The 25,548-nt window shown below is 41.3% G+C and overlaps 1 protein-coding gene across 16 annotated transcripts in view; it reads right to left on the bottom strand.

The window, feature by feature from the left end:
* The window catches only part of FOXP1 (forkhead box P1), a 392,035-nt gene that overhangs the window by 224,519 nt on the left and 141,968 nt on the right, over positions 1-25,548 (bottom strand). For 10 of the 16 annotated variants that reach the window (XM_075514033.1, XM_075514034.1, XM_075514036.1 and 7 more), the window contains one exon: positions 2,461-2,526. The exons of 1 other annotated variant lie outside the window; for it this stretch is intronic. The gene's annotated coding sequence lies outside the window, so the exon portion shown is untranslated. Of the gene's footprint in view, positions 1-2,460; positions 2,527-6,525; positions 6,613-6,962; positions 7,065-8,029; positions 8,112-13,674; positions 13,804-25,548 lie in introns of those variants that run through there. 5 more of the 16 variants (XM_075514040.1, XM_075514037.1, XM_075514039.1 and 2 more) reach the window with 5 other exon arrangements.

The raw sequence follows: 25,548 nt of genomic DNA, 5'->3' as shown, positions 1-25,548 counted from the left end.
CACACAGTGCTGGGACGCCCGGGGCCACACGGCCGCTCCTCAAGGAGAACAGAGTCCTGCTCTGTAACTGCACTGAGCAGCTTAACCGCTAACTCAGAAGATGGGATTTCACCTGAAATTAAGCGATCAAGCAATTGAGCTCAAACTCAATCAACCAAACCCTTAACCTTCCCTGTTTCAGTGGCACTGCTCTAATTGGGACTCTATCGCTATTTCCATTACTATCTCCTATTCTCATGGTTTATTATCTCGGCAGTTTCAATTCTCACTCAGTTGAAATTCGACATCCAGTTTTTTGGACCACATATTCATTATGGCTTTATTTTATGAAATATGTTGCAAGATTATGAAATATGTTGCAAGACCCATCCTGCAGCAAATAGGTTTTCACTGAAAACGGTACCCCTCACTGCAGTGGAAGCAGGACAGAGCCAAACCTTCTCAGAGAAACAAGTCCTAACATTAAAGGACACAGAGAACAACTTATTTTTCATCAAGTTGTGAATTTTGTTGTGCAGATTGAAAACACGTGCTTGAACATGCATCCCGCATGCATACACCATAGCTGATCCATGGTGTTCTCCTCCAGTCCTCAGGGTCTTCCTACTGAGCCTGGATCACCTTCTAGGAGACAGAGCTTGACTGAACCCCTACTTACCAGCTTTGCCCAGAGGTGCAGGCTGAGACTCAATAACCTACGATACTCAGGAGGTCAGACTGACAGATGTAATGGTCTTTTCCAGTGATATATTCTACGAATCACCCAAACTGCTTACTACTGAAGGACGCACACCAGAGGGTATGTCTGGCATGTGTGGTGTCCTCATGGTAGCACTACAAGATACGTCTGGTTTTGGAGACATGGCCTACAAACTTCAGGCTAGTCTAAAGGTAGTGTTTTGCATTATCACAACCAAAATTCCTGCCACATAGCATCATGGCCATGCATGAACCATGGCTCCACAAGAATCCCATAAATTCTGAGGCCCTCTGATGCACCTGGGACTTAACATTTTTCCCTTCTTCACAAAAACTCAAAGGGGGAACACCACTGCAGGGCAAGGAACCACCATCTTCTTAAACTGCAGGATCTGCTGCTTCTTCAATAGCTGAAATGCATCTAATACCTCATGGAGTCCACCATAAAAAAATCCCACTATTCAAATCTTGAAGAGAGGCATATATCATACAGCTGATATACACCACTGGCATGGCCAAGGATTGCAATAGCCACTTGAACTTCATGAATTTCATCCTCACTAAACAGATATTTTTGGCAACAAAGAACTGAAAAAAAAACCCCACATCGTCCTCAGATCTATTTTAATTTAAAACAGAAGAGAACAGGGCCATTTTTTTCCCCTTGAAGTACATTTTAATAAAATTAAAAATAAAAATAGCTCTAATTCACTTTGATGCATTTAGTCATTCTGTAAAATTCCAAGTTTAAAATGAAATCACCATTTTATATTCAAACAAGGTCAAGAGAACAGCACTAACGAGCACTGACATCACAGCGAACAGCAGCCACTGCTCAACACTTACATCAGTGTTGCTTGTTGCTATGGTGCTTAACCGACTATTAATTTCTGAAAGAAGGTGATTATAAAGCAGCCATATGAACCTCCGTCAGATGACACCCTTCAGTACCAAACACTGATCTGCAGTACTCTTCTCTTCTGCAAGTTAATTTTGTGAATCACCACTTTTGTGATGTTAATATTCCTTTCCAACTTGAAACTTTGGACCAGAAGAGAGGCAAGGAGTTAATTTAGAAGGGACTTTCACATTGCTTTAAATAAAAATAATTTTGCAGAGAGTGATATTTCTTTCCTTTTCGCTACGCTCCGAAAGACTAAAAAGCATGTGTTTTAATTTTTGCAGTGATAATAAGCAATCGAATTAACAGCTAAATTCTGCTCTCCTGCTCTGCTCAACATGCAGGAGTGTCTGGTAAATCCAGGAATGTCTCAGCCTAGGACAAAGCAGTGCTGAAGCTGACTTGACCATTCCCCAGGGATTTGCCCCAGTAAGGGGACCATGCCGTGGGGCTGTGCCACTGCAGCTCCCAGCCCAGCACCCCTGGATGCTGAGCCATGGACTTGGCCACGTGGCCACCATGACCAGGCAGAGCAGGGTCTTCCCATTCACATACAGGCTCTGTCCAGTTACCAAGCAGCCTTCTCAGAACATGGCTGAAAGCCAAAAAGTGCATCTTTGTGGCCTTGCTCCTAAAATGCAACTGGGCACCTAAACCACTAGCTTCCCTGGCAAAACACGTGTTTAAGGCACAGCCATAGCTCCAAAAGCTTAGCTCCAAGCCAAATGCTGCTATTTTTACCAACATTGCCAGAAGAGCCTTTATTTGTGCAACTAAGGCACGCTCGTGGGGTTTGCAGGATCAGATCCTTCCTTCAGATGTGCTTCAGAAACTGTGTGCAAAATATTATTTGTGTTTACCTTCTTCAGTTGCTCCTGTAAAGCAATCTTCAGTTACAGCCACCCAAAAAGGTCACTCTTCTTACCCTGCAGAGAAAGAAGGTAACACATATGACTGCTGGGTCAGTGTCAGCAACAACACCGAAAGCATTTTCATTGGCACCATATTTGCAAGTACAAACATAAATAAAGCAACAAATGAATCTAATCGTGTTTAATGGTGAATGACTTTCAGAGAGAGTTAATAAAAACAATCAAGTCACAGGACTGCTGCTTATCAGTACCAGCCAGTGTGAGGCTCTTCAGTTCAGCACGAACAACTTGGTCTTTGGGAGAATAAAAAAAGAAGAAAAAAAGAACCCATGGAGATGAGACATCTTTGTTCTCTAGCATAAACTTTCTTAATCTTGATGTCTATCAATCTATTTTCAGTTTGAATAATAGATGAGTTCAGTCCTTTGTTTCAGAAATCTGACTACTGTCTGAATGGGTTCTCCTCACTTAAGGCATTTTAAGACCATTTGTAACCACTGCTATTTTAGCTTCTGGATCCTTTCTTTTTTCTCATCCTTTTCCATAGAGACACAGTCCTAGATGGGATTTTAAAACTAGCTGCATCTTCCTAGTTCAAAAAGCTGTTTACTGTCTTGGGATATCTTCTCGTTATGCATTACCAAGAGCACACCAAGTATGCCAAGGTGGGAAGAGCAGTGGGTATTAAAAAGAGAAATAATTGAAGTGTATCTTCATAAAAAGTAGGAGGGAGAAAACAGCACGTGTAGGTTTTTTTTACCCTGTGTATTACTGCATCTTGTGTACTCTCTCTTATGCAAAAGAGTATGTAATCTTTTAAGAAACATGACAATCTGCCACTTTCTGTTCATGTAATTGGGATCAACATATGGTACAAGAGAAAAGAAAAACATTTGTTTATTAATTTAGATCAAGTTACTAACTCAAACCACTAACAGCATTCAGAATTAATTCCCCATCAATTGACCAGATACCTTAATAGAGTAAAATTATAACATAATTTCACGGAAATGTTGATCATCTGCTGCAGGGGTGCAGACTAATATGTAATAAAGACAGAAAGAAATAGGCAATAATTTGGTGACACAGACGACATCACACGAAACGGAAAGTCAGTGACATGTGGATGCGTAAGATAGAGCTACGTGAAACTCCATTTCATAAAATTCACAGAGTGATGTGGAGTTTTGGGGGTGTTTGTGAAACTCATGAAATGGTAAGTTATGCTATTTACATCAGTAGGTGAAGCTTTTTACTGAAGAAGTAAAATACCAACCTCTGGGAAAAATCAGAATCTTCATTAAGTTCTTTCAAAAGAAAATGTACTCATTTGCCATTTATTTTGGAAGGAAAAATGTTTTCACAATGAGAATGAGGCATTACTTCTTTACCATTGAAACCCAATTATTTTTAGCCAGAAAAAAGGTTACCTTGAGATTAAATTAATATTGCTTTTATCTGTTGCTCACTGGCATTCTATTTTATTTTATATGTTTTGAGTGAGAAGCTTTTCACAGTTCTTGTAATGCGGTACTGGAAGATCAGGGGCCAAAATTCGTATGTGTTTGCTGTACAGGAAGCCCTATGTACTCTGCTGGGGTAGATGTATAAGACATTCCTGATTCTGCACTGTAAAGGACATAACACTACTCCATCATAATAGGTCAGGTCTCACCTTCCTGAGAATATGTAAAACAATACATCTTTTATGTAAAATACGTGACCTTTGGCATACGATGTGCTCTTAGATTAGCAACAATAAAGGCTTTTATCCTGCTTTGCTGCAGGGGTTATCTTGGATTTGACACTTTAAACCTCTTTTCATATTTATCTGTTTTATAAATTTTCTGGGTATTTGGCAGTCAGATCCTTATTTTGGCAGTATTTTGCAAGCAGACTTCATTTCTACCCTGAGTCTTCATGATAGCAAATGAACCATCTTAAAATGTACTTTTTAAGGAAACTGATGAAAATTACATGTTTGCATAAAATATGCATACAATATCTCTTTCGGCAGTGCTGTAAAAGGCAGGTAACGTTTTCTCAACACATTTGTCATATATGAACTGAAAACGCTCCAAGGAAACCCAGTAACACTGGCCCACCGTTAGCTGGTGGGAGACCAACGGGGTCTACTGAGGGCAACACACATGGAGGGCCGAGGAGGACTTCAGCTCTTCTCACAAATTAGTCCCTGATTGAAATCCAGGCTGCTTTCATTTCTGGTTATCTAAGTCTTGCTATATGCTACCTGGCTTTCAAAAATTTGGATAATGTACCATTGAAGTTAAAATGAGCAGCACAGACAGCTGTTCCCACCTGTGAAAATCTCTCATTAATAGTCAAAAAGTTGAGTACCTCAAAACCTAGAAACACAAATACAGACTCCTGAAAATGTTTATATGGGTGAGCGAATTGATGTAGGCAACACACATTCCTTCCATCATGCCGCCTTTAACATAAACACAAAGTACCATCAACACGCTAAGTGTGCGTGTGGAGCAAAGAAAAAATCCCATCCTACCAAAGCAAGACACTTCGCTACACTCATATTTTCCCCCCAAGGAGATGATTAAAATAGAAAACCAAACCACAAACAAAAATCCACTTTGTGAGTAGCAGTGGTCCTGCTGTCTCATGAGGGGAGGGCAGGTCTCCAAGCGCCCACGACACCGTCCCCTCGGCTCAACTGACATCCCACACGGGGAATGGTCCGTGCAAAACTACGTGCCCTGCCCAGATTTTACCAGATAATTCCTGAAAACATTGGGTTTACTCGCCGAGTGCCTCAGTTTACCTGTCAGTGAGATGGGTAAAACCTTTTGTAATACATTTTTAAATCCCTGAATACAAAGATACTTTTTAAATATCTGTTTTCAGCAGGATTTTGGAAAGACAACTGGTAATAATCCTAAAAAGATCACAACCTCAGCCAGTGCCATAACCTTTTCAGTTGACTTTAACAGAAAGCCCCCCTGTTGCGCTGGATCAGGTCCTACCTATTTACCTGGCACCAAGGGACCAAGCAAAAAGATCAGACACTTTGCCATTATACCTGCTGTCGGGTTGGACCTTGTAACTCTTTTGATCCCACAACACTTGTTTGATTTAGTGGTCTCCTCCTTCAGGGCAGGGAGGTCATTTTGGGAAGGCTGCAGGATGGAGCCCTAACTCCAAGTGATTACTGCAAAGCCAAATTCAACCAGTAATATAAAGAACATGCAGAAATAGAGAGCATTGTAGAATGAAATTCTACTTAAAACAGTATCACTTTTATTAATATCTAAATAATAAGAGCCTTGGCTATAACCAAAAATAGAAGACCTTGATCCCACACAAACTGGCTGTGAGTAATTTTACACAGGAAAGTAGAACACCAGTTGAGCTGCTCCCCTGCTTAGAATTACGTACGTACATTTTCTTGCCAGTGTCCCAGTCTTGAGAAGCCTACAATTCATTACTGGGAACCTAAAGTAGCAAGGGAATCTCCCCTTCACTACCTAGAAAGCACACTTTTTATTTGAGAGAGAGAGAGAGAGAGAGAATATGCACACCCGACAGCACAACAAAAAATTGTTTCTGAAATGCCATTTTGATTCATTTTTTCTTATATAAGACCAGCTGAAATATATTTTATGTGTCTGATTAAAATATTTACTACAAGGCTTCCTGAAAGCTTTAAAATATCAAAACTTGATCATCAAAATAAGCACTTCTGTGCAGTAATTTCTTCTAAATAAAGTGAACCATAACCATCTAATACAGCTGTTTCTTTCCCTTCAAAACTCCCTGAGTCACATTCCACTGCACAGGCTGAAATATGAAATATGTCCTACTATTGTCATAATTATTATTTTCTTGTCCTGTGCAGGAATAGATGCAGTCAATGATTTTGTCAACTGTACATTTGTAAGAGGAAAAAAAAAAAAAAAAGCTTTTCATTTGGTATTTTACTAATCCTAAAAATAGAGGATACACACTGATCGTGAAGAGCAACATCTGGTACCAGGCATGCTTGTGGGCCCAATCCTGCATACAGGTTACTTATCTCACCCAGTGCACTCGGTTGAGTTACTTGCACTAACACACACAAATCATATGTAGAATTGCTTTCAGGAAGGTCAGCAGTCATCTCTTCAGTTTTGTTGTACCCGTTTTGTTTTTTGGGGGTTTTCTGTTTTTTTTTTTAGAGGTATCCAGCGACCTAAAAAGAATATATTAAACTAACTATTTTAAATAGTCTGAGGGAGAAATATTTTTTCTGACCATTGTCAAGGTGGCTACTTTTTACCGTGCAGCGTGTATTAAATCTCAGGAGGCATGGTGCAGGAGATTTTCTATACCAGGAGTCATTATCACCTCCTCAGAAAGTGAAATGCAGGTGGAACAGTAAAACTGCGAGAGACTAAGTGCACTTCTTCCACCTCGCTTTGAAGAGGGGGAAATGGATTTGGTACAGGCCAAAACACAGGGATATTAATGCTCACTACCTTGCTGCTTCTCGGTGGAAGGAGGGAGCAAATCATACTGTATTTTCATTCTCAGTCATTAGCAGGCTGTTCAGAATCTCTGGCTGGTGCTTATTATTTATTCTAAACAGAAATAAAATAAAATAAAAATAAATAACAGCATGAGGACAAGCTATGCGCAGCACATTTTCTCCTTCAAAACAGTATTACCTTTTGAGTCCACCGTAACCTTGGAAAAGAATCACTTGATGTAAGCCAATGCTATGAAACTAATCACAATCCATTCCTCCCCTGCTTTTTAATAGCTCTTGTAGGAAATATGGGCAGAGTTAAAAGACAAGTTAAGAACAGCTCGCTTCCAGTACAGAATTTGAACTGCGACTGTAAGTCTTGCATCTTTTAATGACGGATTGGTTATTTGCCTCACACGAATTACTTTGCATAACAGAGCTGGCCCTCACCGAACTCATCAGACGTAAAGACCACAACACGTTCCCAGCAAGTACCAAACCTGTCAAATGCCCAATCAAATGATGAGAGGCCATCTCTCTGACGCTGAGAGCCAGGAGATCAAACGCTGCCGCCTGTTTTACACTCGCCAGATCTTCCCCGTTTCTTAAAATAACTCTCCGTGCCTCAATGCCAGCCTTAACCATTTTATGTCTGCCTTACAACTCTCATCTTGAAACTTGACCTCACCTAATTAAAGTAACGAGAGGCACATCCCTTCCCCGAGCAGCGTGGGGCAACCGCGGTAGGCGTCGGGCTTAGGGGACCGCTCGCTGGCACCTCCGCCCAGCCAAAACCACCCCGACCCGCTACTTCTCGGGACTCCTGCGACACTCGCGCAGGTCCGCCCGGCGAGGCGAGGTCTTCGGAGAGGCGGACGCCTCGCCCAGCGTCGCAAACGGGAGTTTCCGCCACCCCCCGCCGCGACCCGGCGCTGCCCCGGCTCCCTCAGCCCGGCTCCCTCAGCCCGGGCCGCTCCCCCGCCCCGGCGCCCTCCCGCCCTCCACCCGCGCGGCCCCGCCGCCGCCCCCCGCCCCTCAGCGGGGGCAGCGCCGGCGGCCCGCAGTCCTCTCCCTTACCTGACAGGCAAGTGATACTCTTGGTCATGGTCATGTGAAAATATTTTCGAGGTATCCTTTAACAGCCCTTAAATATTGAAGCCTAAAAACAATATTTGCTGTTTTACCTTTGAAGCTTTAACAAAAGCTTTGTTTTAGCATTTACCTCGGTGTGCAATAAGAGTTAATAATCAAATCCGTCCCAACCCCCACAAATGTTAAACAAAAAGATAAAAGAAATGCAAATAGCTATTGTCATGGAAAGTTAAAGTACCTGTCTGTATTTTTAAGTGAAAACTATTATCTCTATCAATCAAAATTTAAGAATACAATAGCACTAATCACACAAGGTGCTTTGACTGAGGTACTTTTCCTCATAAAAAGTTTTTTTTTTTTTTTTTTAACTGGTGCATAAAAGTAATACACTTACAATTAGATACGGTATTTGTAATTTTGTTATTAAAAACCCGCAGCAGTCTTATTGTTAATAAATGCCTCTGAGTCTGTGGGCTGATTTGTACCGAAGAAGACCAAAGTCCCTACATATTTTAATAAGGTTGATGAAATTTTATTCAGATTCTCACACTTTCCAACGTGTGGTGGAACAGCACACTCTTCTGTTTGAGCGGAGTTACTCAAACGAAGGAAATAGTTAATTGGTAACCAAAACTACTACTTCTGGCCTCGCTGCACATTTTCCACATTTCTCCAAACGCTGTCTGTACTACAACCGTCTGCTTTGAAGACGTGCCCTTTGTCATCTTTTCTTTAATTTTTGATACCAGTTCCCTCTCCTTGGACTCTGAGGTTCTCCTAATACAGCGCACATTACATATAGAGTACATACATTGTGCAGGCACACCGCACGGATTTTCTCGAAAGTCATTTTTAAAACTAATTTGTCCAGACTGAATCAGAAACCGAGCTGCGCAGTTAATAAGTGCAAGAGCAAGCGACAGTAATTACGCCTATACTAAAAGAAAGAGCCCGAGATTAAAATACCTATAAGTAAACAGCTAAGCCAGGATGCCATTATGCAAACTCTGCTCTCAGGGAGGGATGTCTCCCACACTGAGGAGCAATAGGACTGTCATTTTTTCCCCCTGCAATATCAGGTTTCCTACTCTACAGTTCTGGTACTCTGCATCATGGCTAACATCTCTAGTGTGCTATTAATATCAATGAAGAGACGATTCAATTTCCACATAAGAAAAACCTTCCTATTACAGCGCAGACATTCTAGTGAGGACCCTTGCTAAGGAAACAATAAAGACCAGAGGGTTGGGGGGTTTTCCGCCCCCCCTCCTTTTTTTTTTTTTTTTTTTTGCTGCTGCTTTTGCAGTTCTGCCTTGCACACTGTTTGAAAGCTTTTAGCTAACAATGGAAGCATTATCTTCAGGATAGTTACAAAACAGGATTTGTTAGTACAAAGAGTAATAACACCGAACTCATTCCGCCCCCCCCCTCCACCCCCCCGCAAATACCTGCCTATTGCAATACGGCATTTAGTACTTTATTCCGAAGTATATTCCAGAAACACCTGTATTCTTGATCTAATTCCCTGCAACAAACTCCCTCAGCGGACCAGGTTTGCTTAAAGAGGTTTGGACAATTAAAAACAAACAAACAAACATTTTGTGCATTTATAAAATGGAACAGAAACAAAAGACAAAAGTACCTTATTCTACCAGAGTGCAAACTTACCCATTAATGAGGAAGAAAAAGGCTTAGAGCTGTACAGTAATTCCCAACCAACTGCAGAAAAGTTGAGAGTTTGAAAACACTAAAGCACTTCTGACTATCCAGCCTTTCTGTGCTTCAACACTGGCTGCAGTGTAAGGAAGGACTGAAGGTATGTGGTCTAAACACAACAAAAGCCACTGCCTTACTCTAGATTAAATATGCAGGAAGAGGCCCCTTTGCATAAACACAAACACTCAGCAAATGAGTAACTGGCTCAAATCAGACGCCTGCTGTGCATTCTACCTGTCCTGATCTCTGACAAGCTACACAGCTTGTTTAAGGGGATAGGAGCTACAAAATCAAATCAAATCATAGCGCTAAACGCTTTGCTCGTATAATAGTAAATAACAACAGCACCAACAACTCAACGCCAAACGTTCATTTCTAATCTAAGCATTGCTCTGGCAAAGAGCTGAATCGTGTGCTATGCCCGCTTTGGCTCAGCCACCCATCTCGCCAGAGCAGAACAAACACGACCAACCACCACCTGTAAAATTCATTTTCATTAACCATACTGAAATCCAATACATTCCTGGCCTGGTCTTTTCTTAACGAGGATTTAAAATTAATACAAAGACTTTCAGTTGAGTTGACAGATTAAATCTGAATTTGCTTGTACTGTCCCTGTTTTGTTTACTATATAAAAGACATTCCACACACAGACTTATTTTAGCTGTTCTGAATCACTGCCTAATGCACACCTATTTACTCGTTTATTTGGGGAAAAGGAAGAAATTTCTGAAGCTTCCCTTAAAAACATTATTTTCAAAATATTACTCTCATAAAACAACCCCTCCAAACTATATTTACTTCAAAAAACAACTAAATTAGAGACTGTGATAACCACCAAGCACCTCTAAGCATTTATTATTATAATCGAATATACATAATTATATATTGCGATTTACTCTTGCTTCTAGAGAAATAAATTATTTTTCAGTCTCGTTTATCCTTCCATACCAGAAATAGAATGAAGCAGCACAATTTTAAAGCAATTGGAATTCACCAGTGTCCCTTCCTAACTTAAGGAGTCAAATCACATTGACCTCTTATTGTAAGTCCTGGCTACATGTTGGTTTTGGTAATTTAATTATTTTTTAATAACTTGCAGTATTAAATGATTGCCATTGAAACACAAATAAGATTATATTCCTCTGCCTTACTCTCCTGTGCTCCAGACTACAGGATAACGTGGACGACATGACTGTGTCCGGCACCGAAATTTCATTCTGAAAGAGCACTTACATGCAGGCAGACACAGGAAGATTCGGGCTTTAAAAGATGCAACACATTTACTGGCTTCTCAAGCATATGCCACAGATTATTTCAAAGGATACTGGACATAATTCACAGTTTTTATGCGGATCAAGCACGTTCCATTCCACTGAGCACTCGTACAGTATGGAGGGAGTTTTTACTTCTACCTTGGATAAACTCAACACGTTAAAGCACAGTAAAATTGCTAACGTGAGCTAGTCCAGCCTTACAGGATAAAAATCCTCCACGAAAGAATCCTGCAAGGAATTTTAGAGCCCCTGTATCATTCACTATTTTTGCATTGAAATGACCTTCCAAAATAAGGTGTCAGATAATACGGTTCACATAGACGATAGCGATCTAACCTTGATGCAAATAAACCATAGAACAAAATTTAATCAGTATATCACTGTGTAAAAGCCTTTGTCCATCCCAATGGAGCTTCTAATGACTGTTTTGGCAGTTCTGGCTGGTAGTTATGCCTCCCTGCTCATATATATCTCATACTGGTTGAGCAAGCTAATGGAACTGCTGTTAGTGGAATCCAATATTAATACCGTGCATCGTGCAAAACTGGATGCAACTGAATATATTATACAATTACAGGTAGTATCTAATTCTGTAGGTATTAGATACTGGACTCTAAATTAATATTTTAATAGAGAAAGTGAAATAAATACTACATTTCAGGTAAGATATCTATGAACTCTGGATCTGCCAGCCTTCCTGCTGTAAGCCTACTCTATGCTCGCACAGAACAGATATAGGACCCTGACAAAAATTGGCAGGCAAGCTTTAGATGCTGAATGACACATACTGATGCATGGAGTCAAAGATGTCATCTTCATGCAAGCTCCACTAGTTATGAGCTTGAGAGAAAAATGAAACAAAAAAACCAAAACAAAAAAGAAAGGGGGGGAGGGGGGGGTGAGAGTGGAGCGAGACCTCCAGAAAATAAACAGGGTGTACAGTTTCAAAGGCTACAGACACAGACATTTCATTGTTCAAGCCAATTATCAGTGGAAAATAATAACAACAGATGGATTCAGAGTCACTGACTTTTCATATGCACTTCATCTCTGCACAACAGATGATGAAATGCGAGAGCTATCTCGGAAAGGCAAAACATCTTTCAGTAAAAGAACTCTATACTCCAGATGGGGACCTTCTAAGGCAGCTGATTATCTTCTTATAATGTTATAAGATAGACTTACTAAAACATTTCAAGAGCTGATCAGATTGGATGAGCACAATAGCATCGTTATGAGGAGTAAGTTGCGTCGGCCTCAGACTTGCAACTAAACTAGTCAGAGATTTCAATAGGGTCAGAGCTGCCTGTTCCCCATTTTCACATCAAGTACCAGTTCTAAAAAAAAGGGCACGAAGCTGCTACTCACAGCCCGGGCAAAACATGGGGGTCGGCTTTGCCTGGAGAGGGGATGCAGGCGTGGGGCCACCGAGTCAGCAGCTGCATGAATTAGTCCCCAATAAAAGTCCTGCTGCCACGAGCGAGGCGAGCCCCCTTGCCTTCTGCAAGCACACCGTTTCACACGGGGACAAAGGCAGAGGACAAAACATATTTACAAGCACAACTGTTTCCCCTATAATTGCTAGATGTAGAGGAACCCTGTCATCCAGGGGCCTACAGCAATGCAAATTAGGAGTAACCTCGACTGAGTCAATGGAGTTACACCCATGAAAACTGGTGTGAGGCACAAATAAGACAAATTCTTTCTTACAAAGCCTTTACAAAAACTCATCTTTTTATGGGAAATAAAAATTTGCTTTCAAAGGGAAATAACAAATACATGTAAATTTTGGTGGTTCCGGTGATAAGCAGTTCCAACAAATGTCACAAACACCCAGTGAAGAACCACCTACCTAGCACAACCTTCTCCCACTCAACCTGAATACCACAAAGTATGTGTTTTTGATCACATGAATCAGGTATACCACAATCTCAAAACTTAAAAAAAAAAAAAAAGTAGTGGAAAAATTAGCTCATTAATCTTTAAGACAACATTTATTTAATGGAAGAATACTACATAAGTAGCACATTAAAACAAACTGGTTGCCATTTCCACGGTTTCTTCTCCAAAACACTGCAAGGAAAATTTAAGAAACAACACACTCTGTAAATCAATATCACATACTGAGGGGTAGCAATACACAACACACATGCACTGAACTTGCACCTACTGCTAATTTATTTCACCAGTTACAAAATACTTCATAAGTAGAGGTCTGTTGGCTTCATAAACGCGAAGGGAAGAGATGAGTTTGCGGGCACAAAGCACGGCGTTTCCCCTCTTTGTGAAGTACTTTGTCAAAAGTAAATTCACAGGGGAACATACGAGCAAAGAGTAAATTTTGCCCAGGGCAAAATTCTGCAACTGCTTTAAGAAGCAAACAAGAACACAAAAGATGTGTAATACAACCATCTGGCTCTACTCATGCTATATCAATAATCCCCAAAATTTATCCCCACCCCCTTAATCAACCCACACTGATGCCACAAAACCAAATGGCATCACTTATGCTTCCTGCCCATCACATTTTGAAATGATATTTAATATGCATACAGTACATATTTGCACATTAATCAATTTCTTTAAGAAAAAAATATTTTTGCTTCTTGAGCTATTAGTTCTGCTTTTTCTACTTACTCACACTGGGATCTCTAAAACCACCAAGAAAGTCCTTGTGGTAAAGATACTCTCATATCGACACAGCGTCTCAGGTATCAGGATAACGTACCGGTCAAAATTTCAATCTCTTCTTCTCTCTAGTTTTGTGTCACAGTGTGAAAATAGCAGAGGGTGAATAATAATGTGCCAGCAAAACTAGCTGTTCAAGAAACACAGGTAAGCAATCTGTTTTGAACTCAAGGTTGGATGCGTTTCTAAGTGTCACCCTATTTGGGATGTACAGAAGGAATTACGTTTGAGAAGCGGGATATCCTACGTGTCTTTTCCATCTAGGATTTTGAATATTTGCACCAATTATTTCAGGCTAACCCTCATCCAGGAGCCAGCCTGCTCATGAAGGAGGAGGAGAACGGGGAGCTCGTGGACAGGGATGGAGGACGAGCCTCCAATGCACATTGGCTGCGCAGCCGCTCTCCCTTCCCACCCCAGGATGGACAGACAGCCAGACAGCCATGTGAAGTGACCAAAAGGGCGGCCCCATGATTGTTTGGGGTTGGCTTCGTTCCTGAGGGAAAATCACCCGCGTAACCATTGTGATTCATACCGCGAGTGTGCGACATGAAACCGGTACCAAAAACAACACTTCAAAGACGGCCTCTCTACGGCACTTCGGCGACCACGGCCACGGCCCCAGGCGCTGACTCAGAGCTCTTATTCTTAATCGACTTTTCTGCAACAACATACCCCGGCCCAAACCCTGCCTCTCCCCATGGCCGTGTCTGGCTGGCTGCACCCTCCCCGTGCCTGGGAGCCGCCCAGGGGGATGCACGCCATGGCGTGGATGGTGCCCCATGGCTGGCAGTGCTTCTTGCCCTCCTGTAGCACAAACTTATGGTTGTTACACAGGAAAGGAGCCATAAGCCCTGAGCACTCATGGCATAGGTGGAAATGTTTTGCAACTATTTTCTTTGGAAATAAGCGTACATATAGTGGTTATGTCTGCTCCTACATCCAGACCATCAATCTGAGATCACAAACACTTTAATTTTTTTTTTTTTTTTTTAATCCATTTTTGGATTGCTTCTACTGTTTCTACGGCTTGACTTGTACAGTCTCTTTGTAAGAAATGAGAACAGTCTCCCACAAACACAGGAATGGGCGAATGGTTTAGAGAGCTAATCCACACCTGGGCTACGTAAAAGGGGCTCATATTTTCCAAACAGAAACACAACCCCTTTTATATATGAACCAGATTTGGATCCAAACGCTAAACCCTTCACCACATCCTACGTGGGGCTCTGCAACGGTCAAGGGGAGCGGTGGTGGCTGTGCCCGCATTTCTGCAGGAGCACTGGCTCCATCGCGACGGCGAGCCGCGGACAAGGAGTTGTGACCTTGGGCTTGGATGCGAATGGCAGACCCGTCCCCAGTTACACCATGGTTAATGCAGGGTAATCCCCATCCCGTGCACGCCTCTTTCAGAAGAATCTGGCCCCGTCTTGTTACTCTTGTTAGAAAAATGAAGGCTGTGACAGAAAATAGCTGAGAACTACATCTTGCCGATGCCAAAATACAATAATAACATGTTCAAAGATTTAATTTAGAAGACTACAAAGTCTAGCTCATACATCATAACACCTTGAAATAACACTTTAAGGTCAAATCCTGTGCATTTTTGGAAACCACCAAAACATAATGAAGTTTTACTTAAACACAGCATTTACATTTATAACGCATTTCAGATTCTTCAAGTAAGCTAGACCACATGCTAGGAAAATGTACTTCCCACAACATACAAATTAAGTCATATACAGCCTTCCCTCCGCAGGCTGAACAGCCACCGGCACAAATGGAAGTCCTGTGTACGGATCAAAGGCAGCATGTGGACCTCAGAATGTGATTTTTTTTCTTTTTTTTTTTTTTTTTTTAATTGGCAAAACATCAAATCCCAATAGTAGTTTATTTTTGTTGCCTTCCTTGCCCCTTTTCTACCTCTCCCACTTATTTCACAACGGAACATTTTTAAACCACTAGAAATCTTTGTGGCAAAGATGATGTCATACTGACACAAGATCAGGTGTGAGGTATGGTATGAATAAATACTTATCCGCAACCACATTTAATTTTCAATGGTTGGGCATCAAGAGACAAAGAAGTTCTTATGCAGACATATTAACTGAGGATTTAATTTTAAATGGTCTGCATTTAAAAGAGCAGGAACAACGCATCATGCAAGCCTAGAAGAAAAAGAAAAAAAAAACCCACAAAAAACAAAACACCTTGCACCTTCCTTCTTGTTTTTGGGAAAGCAATGCACAGCCCTAAAACTTACTGCTCTTCACAGTAATAAGTATATGGTGCTTGATTACTTCGTCTTCTAAGTCACCGATACCATGCAGGATAATTGTACTTTATGCACTGGTAATAAAAACTCTCCCTACGAAAATAAATATGTATTTTACAGTAATCAAGCAGGAACTAAGTTTGTACTTTTTCACAAGTAGCCATTTACTTTGGCACTGAATGGTAATGTGTAGTAGAGAATGCAGTATATGCTTTAACCCAAGAAAAATTAGACTTGAAAATTAATACACAGTGAAAGACAAATTTAAAGCAGCCTTCTTGTGTTCTGACATAAGAATATAAAAATGACACGAGCAACTAAAGATTAGTTTACATACTTTTCAATCACAGCTGCCGCTCAGTAACCACAATACCTTTAAAATGACATTCTACCGAAACAGATAGTTTGGTTGAAACAGCGGCTAGATACAGTTAACATGAAATTTAAAGGGCATTTTTTATTTACACACATCATACAGCACTGAGCCCCAGCACAATTACAATGGAGAGATTTTTAGTGTGATTAATTTAGAAATAATCTAGTGATAAAGAGAGTGCATTGCAAGTGATTCTGCCAAGCAAATTTTTATCACCAGCCTTAGATGTCAAAACACAGTTTCAGGGACAGAGAAGGAACGAGTCACATCTTCTTGGTTAATATTTAATTGGGTGCTAAAGATTCCTCCTAAGGACCTCTGAACCATCACTGACAGCCCCACAAGATGTCCCTATCTGTGAAACAGATACTGACCCTTTCTGTATAAACTAAAATAACACTAAATTTAATCAAACCGTTCAATTAATAAATCACTTCAGTGGACATTGCAGCCCAAGCCCTGTTTAATTACATAATTTTAAAAATATTTGCACACTGCGACCACTAAGATCGGCTCTGAGGTTTCATAATACACACTTAACACTTGAGTTGGAGAACAAATTTATTTAATAAATGCAGAGCTAAGTGCAATAATGCCACTCCACTCAAACTGCAAAATCACTTAGCATATCCTGCGAGAAAAAGCAAATAAACTTTTTCCCCTGTTTAAATGCATGTCACTGCTACCGCTGGCTCTGGCAGAAGCCACCTCCTTTCTGCCTGCGTTTCTGCAGTCGGTGGGCTGCCCGAGCCCCGGGAGCGGGTGGGACAGCTGGGGTCCCCCTCCCGCAGCGCAGAGCATCCCTCCGCTCAAGCCTGCACACTGAGTCCCTGGCCTCCCTCTCCTTGCCCTCTGCATCCATCCCTCCCACCAAGATTTTTCCCCTTTCCCCCCACTGCAATGCTCTTCTGCCCTCTTTCCCCCTTCTTCTCTGCTCCTTTCTGGGTCTCCCCAGCCTCTGTCGATGTGCTCCAGCTCTTCTCATTCCCCCCTCGAGCTCCTGCCCTGAGTTTCCCCCACCCATGCTCTTTCTCACTGCCATTTGAGATAGCTATGGTGAAAAAAGCTGGGGGGGGGGGGGGGGGAAGAAACAAACAGGACAGAGGGAAGGGGCTGGGGAGGAGAGCGAGGGAAGGAAAACAGTTTAATAAGGCCAAGCAGAACTACACGATTTCCAACAGCAGCAAGAGACGCTCCTGAGCACCAGGATGAAAAATAAAAGCCACAGACCAAGTGTATTACTTGAAGTGGGATTCAGGTTCTGGGATGGGTGTAACGCCGGTATCCACAGGACAGAAGAAAACCGTGTTATTGCCATATGTAACTAGGTGCGACAACCCAGGAGCGGTTGAAATACATATGGACCAAGCGGTGGCCTTAAATGAAGGTGAAAAAAAGCAAAGCTAAGGGTTTGTCACAGCTTAGAGGCACAGCTGTGCGCACTCATACAGACTTTGCATTCATTCATATAGAGCACAGCTTTCAGGTCCTGTGGTTCCAGCATGATTTTTGGACGAAAGTTGAGCCTCAAAAATAAATAAGTCTATATTTGGCCTGCCCTGGATTCGAGAAGTTCTCAGTAGTACTTTGCATAGAAACAATCTGAATTAATACAGGTTAAGTTTTTGAGATTATAATATTCTTTACCAAGCCAATGGATGCACCTCTAAAATTCACCCCTGACAAACAGTAGAGCTCTTGAAAGTCTGCTTGTATTAGTTTTATGGATCTATTCTACTGCTTAAATCAGGTCTCATTAAAATTACCATCCACACAAGTTCTCCCACTGGGAAATCTACACGCCAGAGCTACTCCAGTTCCGCAGGCGGTGCTCGGAGGGGGTTGCGTATTGCAAAATAGCTGCGGACATGGCAGGGGGGAGGACGGGGAGAAGAACAAGAGGACTTCAGGACAGCAAACAACTTACTCCTTAGCCTCCTCTGATTTTAATCAGTGCAACTTTTGCTCCAGTGGTGCAAATGCATCCGTGAAAAGAAATGCTACTGCCAGAAATGAAACCGGGGGGGTGGGGGGTGGGGGTGTAAAAAACGCGTCCCTCAAAGCCAAATCTAGTCTCAGACATCCATTTTAGTGTTGGAATGGCAGGCTAAATATGCAAATACTGCACCTGACAACTTACACTAAAGCATATGATCTGCACACTGCCCCTCCAGTTTAATTTTTAATAGTAACAGTACTTAAATCTCAGCATTAATGTATTAATGTTCAAATGAATACAATTAAAGGCATCTCTATTTTCTCCTGTGCTAATGACCTGGAAGATCTCTCCACCCTTCATATTTGCGGGGATTATTACAAATATATTCTATAGCCGTTGTTTTGGCAAAGAAGCAAAAACCTTTGCCTTTTAAATATAAAGTAACAGGAATAATGAATAATATATCTTCTGATTTTTGTTCTGCCATGATATATATATAATGATATATAAAACGTTCATTTATTATTATCACACATCCTAGGAAGCAGACGTGCAAAATTACTTTTTTTTTTGGTCTTATAAGGGTCATTTATCATACGGAACGTCCTCCAAATAGGTAGTCCTAAAATCTCAATTTACAAAGACATTTTTTAAAGCTGAATTCTTCAAACAGGGCTACTCTCCTGATGGTTAAAATAAAAACTTTATGATATTGAAATAGCTGGATTTAAGGACGGAGAAATGTTCTGCATTTTGTTTTAGAAGTTCCTACTCCAACAAATTAATGTCTGCCTATTATTTGTACCTAAATCTTACCACATTTATTAGTAACAAAAGCACTGCATGACCCTCTTTAGGCCAAGTTCAGAGAAGAAAAGCATTTACTAAAAGGGCATTAATTTTTATCATAGCATCCGAGATCTCTGGGTGGGGAAAGGAAACACCATAAAAAAAACAAAGTCTGTATATACAAACTATCAGTCAGATTTTAACACTTATGCAGAATAATGCAAAGCTTTATTTCTTTTTGATGTTAGCAGGCTTTTTTTTTTAATTCCATTTTTCAATATGTAAAATGACAAAATGCAAAAACAAAAACACAAAAATGTGCTTGTTAGGGCTGGCCTAGTTTTTTGAAACACGCACAAAAATAAAACCCACTCATAAGATCTTATTTTAATATGTAATAGAAGAATCTGGCAAACATTAGCCAGAATAAGCCTAGCCAGCGAACACAGACTAGCATAGTAGTCTACTGCTGCAAAGCAAAATGGGAATTTGATCGCATTCTTCCAACACACAAGAGCAGCATCTTCCACCTGAAGAGCACCGAGGGAACACGGTGCAGGCGTCTACGTGGGGCCCCGGCTGCCCGAGCAAACACCGTGCTCCTGCTCAGCTCCTTGGTGCTCACCCCAACACCTAATCGTCTTATTTGCAAATGGAGCCCCCTTAGTTGTCCCATCTCCAATCTCTCCTTTACCAAAAGATGAGGTTGGTAAAAATAAGTCAAGAGCAGATGCATGCCTTTTCTCCACAGCTGTGTCCACGCTCACTCCAGCACTGGCCGCTGTGATCTTGGTGAGCAAGAGCCAGCAAAAACCAAGCAGAAGCACGACGCTCTTTTCACGAGTTTTCTCTGTGCCCAAAATCTACTCCAAGTCATGCAGCTTTGAAGTGGTACCCAGAGAAAGAGTCAGACATAAAACTACCTCCAGGGAAAAGGAAAAAAAAAAAAAAAAAAAAAAAAAAGATGATCAAGAAAGAAAAAGGGAAGTGGAGAGCTGGAGTCAGCACAGCTAAAGACTCTGATGAGGAGGGAGGTAGAGGGGGAGGACAACTACAAAGCACTTAATTATAAACCCCAAAATGTTAGAAAACCAATCTCACACTGACAATTTACATATTTTGGGATTACCTAGGGATGAGGAAGGTTCAGCTTAATCAGCTATCTGTGCAAATGGATCCCCAACGTGCCAGAGCTGAACTCAACGGACAATCCCGTTAGAGTGGAAAGAGCACGTGAAACACCCTTTAGAAATGTGGCTAATGCCACAAACACTGAGGAAACAACCATTAATAAGTTCTTCCATTTTCAGGCTTAGGAGGCAAAGGGCAAATATCGAAAGAAGCAGAAGATGGGAAGGGCACGGCTATGCTTTATAAGAAGTCCATTGTCACGTGTCACATGTTCCCAAGGCAGGTCTCACTCCTCAAATTAAAAACATCGTTTTTAACCCGCTAAAATAAGCCTCCCAAGAGGGAAACAACTACATCTCCTCTTTAAGCCACCTAAACTTAAGATGTCTCTCCCTCTTCCAGGATAAGAAACAACAGAAGAAAAGTCTCCATAAACAGAGAGAATAGAGAATCTCTATAAAAAGAAAAATATTGTAAAAAGTCTCTATAAAAAAGCTTGCAAAATGTATGAATTCAGGTATCATAGGAACTCTGTAAAACTCCTATTTGGGCCTTCTCTTTTTGATCAATGCTATCCCACAGGACAAAAGCTGCTCCCACGTCTGACTGTGGCACGCTGAGGATTTACTTGGCCTCTCTCTATCTTGTATCTACCCGGAAACATACCATGGACCACCACATCTGGAGAAAGTCGCTAGCAGAAAGAATTTGGGGGTGGATACCCCCCCCAAAACCGGGTTACACACTGAGACAGACATGAGCTTGACAACTGCTGGAAGACCAAACCTCAACCTCCTGCCCTTTAGCGACAGCCCGCACCAGGCACCGTTGGGACGCAGGGTCAGGAGAAGGTCCACGTGGTGGGACAGGACCTGAGGAGCTCAGCATTGCCGCCGTTATCAGCCATAAGCAGCCGCCCAGACTTCAAAGGCCCACCAACGATACCATGGGACCCAATCCTATCAGCATCTTATCCATCCTTACCACTTAAAACACATTTATCGCCAGGTGCACGAGGACTCCAGAGCATCCCTGCCATCCCCGAAGGACCAAGCCTGGCTTCACCTCGCAGACCGGCTCCTCTCCTACCTGGGTTTGATCCAAGCGCTTGCACAGTGCACTCTTGCATTTTATTCTCCCTCTCTCCCCGAAGCTTTGGCAACTGAAATCTATTATGATGTCAAAAGGTAGCTGACAACATAAAATGTATCCCGCTGAGTTGATGCCGCACGCTGCTAAATTTACAACAACATAAGTATCATAAAAATTATAAGAACTGCAAATTAACCACTGATTTTTTAGTTCAGTGACATAAATAACAGTAAAGATCTGGAAAACTTCCAAACATCTTTACAACTGTTTAATTTGTCAAAATCTATCAAGTGTATTTCAACCACAAACCTGTCCTCTGCAGTGCATTAGTTTTCACGTACTTACACTGGCATCAAAGGCAACAAAAATAAAGCTTATATAATTACTGTATTCTGATGCACCTTTCCAGTCATGCATTTATTTCTGCTTTTCTTCCTCTGTACTTCTTTGTTGACACTAACAGTCAGCAATGTTTTAAAAACATTCACACTAAAAAAGAAAAAAAGTCATTACTGCTTTCCATCCCTCCTAGGTTTGCCCAGGATACTCAAGAAGGCACATCGCTTTGTTTGCTGATTTGACTGCTTTTTCCACTCACATGTTGCGCGTACCTCGCGATGCTTGCGTCAAACCCTTTTATTGACTCCTTTATTTGTGCACCAAGCTCTGAGAATGCAAAGCCACTTTTCCAGCAGCTGCGAAAGAGCAGGCAAAGATTAACAAAAATAATGAATTTTATAGGTTCTATTGCTTGGGGGGGGGAGGGAACTGAAGCTCATTTTTATATAGCTATTTGTTTTGCATGGTTAAATATCAATTATTGTCTTTTCTAAGACACAGATTTACTAAAGAGAGTACATTTCTTCCACAACCAGTGCAAGATTAACTAAATTTGAAGTCCAAACGTGTTGATGGTGTGCAAAGTTAGGGTCTTTCTGAAAAATGATACAAAAAGTATTTCTATTATTTGACTACTCAGGGGCTGTGAAGCTTCCTAAGCCGCCAATGTTCAGCCTGCTAAGAAGCTTTGGCCATTGCACCAACACAAGAGTGGAGGGCTTGCCAGTACTGGCCCCAGCACAAACCAACACAGGCAACATGGTTTTGTGTTTTGCAGAAAGAACTGGCCAAGATCTTTTCATGTTATATTTTGTTGCCCTACCCATGGGTTCACACCAAGAAAATTCATACACAGCTCCAATGGCTGTGAGATAGTAGTTATATGCAAAAAAAAAAAAAAAAGGTTCAAGTAGGCACTGAGAACTGACAAGACTTTTCTTTCCTCTTTTTTTGCTTTTAAAAAGGCTTCTCATGGTACGGAAAAGGGCTTCTCCCTTCGAGCTGGCTATTTTGTGCTTTTCCTATATTTAAAATGTGAAATATTACAGGAACCAGTTAAACCTTCTTAAATAGGAGAAACTAATAAATCCCTCCCTCTAATAATACTAAAGTGCAGCTTGTGAGTGACTGAACAGAGAAAACACACTTGGTGCAGCTCCATGGGCAAAAAAAGCCCATTGCAGAGGCCAGTGAGGTGGGGGGTCACAAAGACATGGTTACCAAACTATTCACGTATGCTCACGCCTGGCCTCAAAGCTTCAGCTGCTCTCAAGAGCTGGCAGCCAATGTGCACATTGAGTTGTCCCCATGATCCCAACCAGCCAAGGTTTGGTGGCTCCATCACGTGCAGACCGTAAAAGCGGTCTTACCATAAAAGGTCTTACCATAAAAGGTCTTACCATAAAAGTGACGTGGCTCTGTCCCACAGGTTGGCGGGCAGGGCAGTACAGCATGTTTTTTGAAGCAGGCTAATATGTGCTGTGATGTGTTATACCACACTGATTTCAAGACCAAATCTCGACCACATTGGCTACCCATGTGGAAGCAGGAAAGGAAGCTGAAGGACTGGGTTTGACATGATAGGTTAAACTCAGCCCTCCACTCCCAGTAAACCATACAGTAAATCTTTTTACACTGTAAAAGCAAAATAGAATTGCTTACCGTTTGTCTTAAAAAATAGGATTTATGCTTAAAATACAGCAGAACAACTCAGAACGTAGTGCAGGTCTAAAAATTAAGCATACAGATACACAAGGAATTTTTAAATTAATTTTCCCACTGTGTTGTTTGCAAGAGCAGTACACTTAAATGGCCACAACTCATTCGGTGACACCCAGAGGTACCATGCAAGCGCTATGGAATGATGTAAGTAATTCAAAGTTCTTTGATTAAATCTAACGTAATTGCACATAACTGGGAAAAAATCACAGCAAGTTAGCTTCGCATATTGCATTGCATAAATCAGAAGCGATTCCCACAAAATCTATCCTTTCCAGACTATTTTATCTAAGCAACATATAGCTGTTACAACAATTTTTGAGTGATTTTGATTCTCGTTGTGGTATAGTGAGTAATGAAGAAAGCACGTTTTTTATTCTGGTTTGCACTGATGAGATGTGTTTCTTCTTTGACTAAACCCTCGGTGACTCAGTTCTGCCGCTTCACAACAATGAGTTCTCATGTTTCCCTCTACACAGAAAAAAACCTAAGTCTTCAACTATCCCGTTCCCAGCTCTCTATGAAGGAAGACCTTGAGAGCTCCTATAATTCATGCTGCTCGTTGCAGAGTAAGACCCTACACCAAGGTGTCGTGCTAACTTAGAGCCCAGACCCAGCAAACAGACACCACCACCACAAAACACTGCCTGAAGATGAAAAAACCCCAAAACTGAGTTTTCTACAGCGAAAAGGAGAGCTTCAACGTGAGTTTGAGGAACATTTCTCACTAGATGCAGGAGAAGATGGGCTTGGCCAGGGCGACTTCCCTCAAAACTCAAAAGCTTAGCAACAGACTTCTGCAACCATCTTTCTCTGACGTTCCCAGGAAGGGCAACCACAAAAACTGCTTCTTACATTGAAAAGAGAACAGGCCTTTTTCTGTGCCCTGCACCAGATTTTCAGACTTAGGTTTCTCTTTCCAGTAACGTGTGATGCAAAGGCTTTGTGCTACGTGGGGCCTAATATTTTCAGGCCTGGACACTTAATTACATTCTCCTCTAATTGGCACATGGTACTAAAGTATAAATATTAACAACATTAACAAAAAAACCCCAAACTCTGATTGAGATGGCAAGCTGAAGACTGAATCAATAAATCAACAGTAATCTTTTTTCTTAATCACAGCAGCTACTCCACCCTTTTATTGATCTTTTTCCCTTTTTTTTTTTCCCCTTTATTTCACTATAATCTCCTGAATCTTGATTGAATTAGTTCAAAACAATTGCACACCTAGCCAGGATAAGGCATGCTTTGGTTTTAAAACCCTTCTCGTGGTAGCAGCTGCACAGTGAGTTGTACGGCATTGTTGAGACCAACCTTTCATTTCTCAGTTTCTCCCTTCTCCTGGTGCTTGTCCCTTAATCCACAACAATCTGGTGGATTGGTGGGCAGTCAAAATTTGCTCTGTCTAGGAAAGAGGCAACCATGCAAGATCTGACCTCCTCCCAGCCACGATGATTTATTTATCAAACCTATTTATTCATGCGTAGGTTTAAAGGAACTTTTCATTTAACTGTCTTACTGTAATCTGAAAGCTAGTAAGAAAACCAAACCATGTGTCTTCTTTAGACATATCTGTTGATCAAATATTTTACTCCAATGTTCTCTACAGCATCATTATGGTACTTGCACATGTTCACCCCAAGTATAAATCTTCAGCATGTCCTACCTGCCTCTACAACAGCTTTCCTGGAAACGGCTTTATTGTGTTCTAGTAAACTTCACTCGTGTTATTTATTCTCCTTTGAAAGAGAAGTTACACTTCACTGTATTCGTTCCTAGCGAAGACAAGTTTCTGCTTATCAAAAGACAAGTTTACTGCAAGGACTGTTGTAATAATACTGATGATAATACACATTTTATAAGGGAGAAGACAAAGCACTTCACATTTTATAATAGTTGTGCTGATATCCTAGTTTCACCAAACTGCTTTCATACAAAATTACAGCCTTCCCTCCTGAGTGACCTAACCTGCAACTATTTAGGATAGATATAATGGGGCATACTGTCAACTACAAATCAAGAGATACACTGGCTTCAATGGAGATTGAAGCTTCCAAATTGGCTTCCAAAGACTTGTAAAGTGACAATCTGACCCCATATTTTCAGTAAAGGGCTGAAATATGCTATTGAAAGAAAACAAATTAGGCTAGAAAAAAAAAT

The sequence above is a fragment of the Mycteria americana genome, chromosome 11 (genome assembly GCF_035582795.1).
Source record: "Mycteria americana isolate JAX WOST 10 ecotype Jacksonville Zoo and Gardens chromosome 11, USCA_MyAme_1.0, whole genome shotgun sequence".
Taxonomy (NCBI): Eukaryota; Metazoa; Chordata; class Aves; order Ciconiiformes; family Ciconiidae; genus Mycteria; species Mycteria americana.
The sequence above is the reverse complement of the archived record's forward strand: the minus strand, read 5'-3'. Positions and strand labels throughout refer to the sequence as shown.